This window comes from Nerophis ophidion, linkage group LG02 (assembly GCF_033978795.1).
Source record: "Nerophis ophidion isolate RoL-2023_Sa linkage group LG02, RoL_Noph_v1.0, whole genome shotgun sequence".
Classification (NCBI taxonomy): domain Eukaryota; kingdom Metazoa; phylum Chordata; class Actinopteri; order Syngnathiformes; family Syngnathidae; genus Nerophis; species Nerophis ophidion.
This window is the reverse complement of record NC_084612.1, coordinates 41,533,603-41,538,268: the sequence shown is the minus strand read 5'-3', so window position 1 is coordinate 41,538,268 and position 4,666 is coordinate 41,533,603. Positions and strand designations below refer to the sequence as shown.

Genomic DNA, 4,666 nt, shown 5'->3' with positions numbered 1-4,666 from the left:
ACCAAAGAAGAAGACCAGCGGGTAATAGAGCTGGGTCAAAAGTATGGTGCCAAGCGCTGGTCAGTTATCGCCTAGCACCTGAAGGGCCGTATTGGCAAGCAGTGTTGTGAGCGATGGCACAACCACCTTAACCTTGAAGTAAGGAAGGCTTCGTAGACCGAGGAGGAGGACCACATCATCTACCAGGTGACAAGAAGCTGGGCAACCGCTGGGCCGAGATCGCTAAGCTGCTCCCTGGCAGGATCGACAATGCCATAAAGAACCATTGGAACTCCGCCATGAGGTGCAAGGTGGAGCAGGGGGCTACCTGCAGAGTGCGGCCAAACGCACAGGCTCGCTGCTCTCTGTCGGTCATGGCAACACCAAGCCCAGCGGCCACCTCATGACGTTCCCGCACCACTCTGCAGGTAATGGCAGTGCAGAGCGTTTTAATCAAACTGCTAAACATGCTCCGCTCCCTGGAGACAGGTAAGCAGAATCATTGGCCTGAGTACTTGCTAGAGTTTCCACATGCATACAATAACACCACACACAGTGCAATCGATTATACCCCCTCCTTCTTCATGTTTGAGCGACACCTGCGTCTCCCAGTAGATATGGGGTTATGCGTAGGACCACAACAGTTGAGGCATGATATGGGTGGGTGGGTGAAAGATCACCAACAGAGGTTTTCTCTGGCCTATGGTGTGGCTAGGAAAATAATGGATGACGCAGCCTCACAAAACAAGAAACAGTTTGACAAGAAGGCGAGAGCTTCCCCTCTCGTACCTGTGGAGAGAGTGTGGGTACGGGATAGAAATAGACAAGGGAGAGGGAAGTTATCTACTTGGTGGAACCTCGAGCTATATGTCACTCTGGAACAGGTGGGAGACATAAGGGTGGTACACAGGGTTCAGCCAGAAAAAGTTGGCCGTGCACAGACAATCGACAGAAACTCACTGAAGGTGTGTACGGCTAACCCAGCAAAAACCCCTTCACCAGCCATTAAGCTGGTTACAAAGACCCGAGGGCTTAACCCGCCATTGATTTTTGGATTTTTCCCTGACCCTAAATCAGACCCTGGTGTGGTATAGAAAATTAAGCACATGATGTAGAAGGGACCGCTACCAAAAAAGTATGGGGGGATGTCAAGAGGTAGAAGTGGATTTTATTGTTTTTGTCGGTTTTATGTGCATGCTCTTTATTGATGGGTTTTATTGATTTGGTTTTGTTTGAGGGTGCTGAGTTTTAACATTACTTCAATCCTGTAGTCACTGATGGACCTAATTGCCTGCACCTGTCAAGCCCTGATTTTATTTGAGTGAGTTTTACCACCCAATAGGAGCACACACATGGCCAGGGCAGCCAATCGGCAGCGGTGAGGTGCGCTGTCACTCCTGAAAAAAAGGAGTTTGATGGAACGGAGGCAGAGTGCGGCTGACCTGTGCACCTTTTCGCAGCTCGGGTCTTTCTGACCTCGTTGACTTCACGTTGAACGCTTGGAGGACGACAGGAGGAAGCAATTGACCGTTGACGACTCAGGGAGCGACAGACCCGGATGCTGTTGGACAGTCCTGAGGAAATCCAGAGTGTAGCGACGGGGAATACACACAGTGGCAGAGCGAGCAACTCTGCTTCCTGTGTGACTACCAATTGAGAATTGTAGGAACACTTTGGTGGTGGATACAGGTATGGCGCTCCGGGAGTACAAACAGTGATAGTGAAAGTATGAGCAAACATAAGCAGCTTGAGAGGCAGCACATCAGGGTAAGTGACTAACATGACTCGACAGCCGAGGAACACTGTTTACAGCAGTGAGGAGGATGAAGAAGAGGCTAAGATGTATGAGCACGATTACGACGGCATGATGGCCAAGTCTGGTAAAAGCCACCTTGGGAAACCGCCCTGAACACGGGTAGAGGATGAGAAGTTGAAGAAGCTTGTCAAGTTTCATGGATCAGAAGACTGGAAAGTAATTGCAAGTTTACTATTTAACCGTACAGATGTGGACTATGAGCACAGATGGCAATATGTTCTTAACCCACAATTAATTAAAGGACCCTGGACCAAAGGAAAAGACCAGCGGGTAATAGAGCTGGTTCAAAAGTATGGTGCCAAGCGCTGGTCGGTTATCGCCCAGCACCTGAAGGGCCGTTTTGGCAAGCAGTGCTGTGAGCGATGGCACAACCACCTTAACACGGAGGTGAAGAAGACTTCGTGGACCGAGGAGGAGGACCACATCATCTACCAGGTGACAAGAAGTCAGGCAACCGCTGGGCCGAGATCACTTAGCTGCTCCCCGGCAGGACCGACAATTTCATAAAGCACAATTGGAACTCCACCATGAGGCGCAAGGTGGAGCAGGGGGCTACTTGCAGGGTGCGGCCAAAAGCACCAGCTCGCTGCTCTCTGTTGGTCATGGCTACACAAAGCCCAGCAGCCACCTCATGACGTTCCCGCACCACCCTGCATGTAATGGCAGTGCAGAGCGTTTTAATCAAACTTTGCTAAGTATGCTCCGCTGCCTAGAGACAGCTAAGCAGAATCATTGGCCTGAGTACTTGCTGGAGTTGGCACATGCATACAATAACCACACACAGTACAATCTTTTATACGCCCTCCATCCTAATGTTTGGGTGACACCTGCGTCTCCCAGTAGATATGGGGTTAAGCGTAGGTGCCAACAGTTGAAGCATGATATGGGTGGGTGGGTGAAAGATCACCAACAGAGGTTTTCCCTGGCCTATGGTCTGGCTAGGAAAAGAATGGATGACGCAGCCTCACAAAAACAAGAAACAGTTTGAAAAGAAGGTGAGAGCTTTCCCTCTCGTACCTGGGGAGAGAGTGTGGGTACGGGACAGAAATACACAGGGGAGAGGGATTTACCTACATAGAAGAACCCCGAGCCATATGTCATTCTGGAACAGGTGGGAGACACAGAGGTGGTACACAGGGTTCAGCCAGAAAATGGTGGCCGTGCACAGACAATCCACAGAAACCGACTGAAGGTGTGTAATGACCCCCAGCAGAAACACCTCCACCAGCCGTTAGGCCAGCTACAGTGACCCAAGGGCTCAACTCGCCATTGATTTTTTGATTTTTTCCTGACCCGGTAGCCATTCCCCCTGTAAACATGGAACCAGAAGTTCTCCCACGATGCTCCACAAGGACAAACCTCGGACAGACCCCAGTGTGGTACAGAGACTGAAGCACATGATGTAGCAGGGACTGCTACCAAAAAAGTATAAAGGGGATGTCACAGGGTAGAAGTGAAGTTAATTGATTTTGTTGATATTATGTGCATGCTTTTTATTGATTGGTTTTATAGATTTGGTTTTGTTTGAGCGCGCTGAGTTATAACGTTACTTTTACCCTGTAGTAAAAAATGGACCTAATTGCCTAAACCTGTCGAGCACAGTTTTTATTTGAATGACAGTTTTACCGCCGAATAGGAGCACACAAATCACCTGGGCAGCCAATCGGCAGCGTTGAGGAGGCCCTCACTCCTGAAGAAAAGGAGTTTGATGGAAAGGAGGCGAAGTGCGGCTGGCCCATGCACCTTTTCGCAGCTTGGGTCTTACGGACCTCAGTGACTTCATTTTGAACGAATGGAGGACGACAGGAGGAAGCAATTGACCGTTGATGACGCAGGGAGCGACAGACTCGTACGCTGTTGGACATTCCTGGGGAAATCCAGAGTGTTACGACGGCGAATACATGCAGTGGCAGAGCGAGCAGCTCTGCTTCCCGTGTGAGTACCAATTGAGAAGAGTAGGAACACTTTGGTGGTGAATTCAGGTATGGCGCTCCTTTGGTGGTGAACAAACCTAGCGCTGATATAGAGCAAACAGAAGCAATTGAGAGGAAGCACACCGGGGAAAGTGAGTAACATGACTCAGCAGCCAAGAAACAGTGTTTACAGCAGTGAGGAAGATGAGGAAGAGGCTGAGATGTATGAGCACGATTACGATGGCATGATGGCAAAGCCTGGTAAACGCCACCTTGGAGAAACACTCTGGAGACGGGAAGAGGATTAGAAGTTGAAGTCGAAGTTCTCCACACCAAGCGAAATTGGCCGATCCCCATGCAGTCTGTTTGCCATGCACACTCAGTGTATCGCGTCAGAGGATGTGTCTGCTATCTTGCAGTCTCACATTGAGTGGGATGCTGGCTCAAGGGCCCGTGCTGTTGATGTCTTGAAGTTCCTGCCACAGTTGATTCCGCCCGGCCTAGACACCTTACCTGCTTGCACTGAAAAAGAGCTTGGTGATAAACAGTTGGAGGACAGGACCCTTTCTCGTGTATTGTCCTATGTTGAGAGGCATAGGAGACCTTCAAGGAGAGAGAGGTTCTGTCTCTGTTAAAATATATTTGAAACACTGGGATAGGTTTACTGTGATTAATGGCATGCTGTATAGAATCTGAAAACTTCCTGATGCACTTAAGCCTGAGGTTCTGCAAGGTGTTCATGACGGTGCTGGACACCAGGGTCAGTTCAGGAGCCTCAGCTTAACAAGACAGAGATTTTTCTGGCTATCCCTAAAAAGAGATGTGAGAGACTATGTATGTCACTGTCAGCGAAGCATTGTCAGCAAGACAGCTGAACCTGAAAGAAGGGCTCCTCTAGAGAGCATAACGTCGACCAGACCAATGGAGCTAGTCTGTATAGATTTTTGGTCAGCCGAAG

At 49.4% G+C, this 4,666-nt stretch overlaps 1 pseudogene; it reads left to right on the top strand.

Moving 5' to 3' along the window:
- The first annotated feature begins 1,759 nt into the window (after positions 1 to 1,759).
- Positions 1,760 to 3,201, top strand: LOC133548238 (transcriptional activator Myb-like; annotated as a pseudogene).
- Positions 3,202 to 4,666: the final 1,465 nt, after the last annotated feature.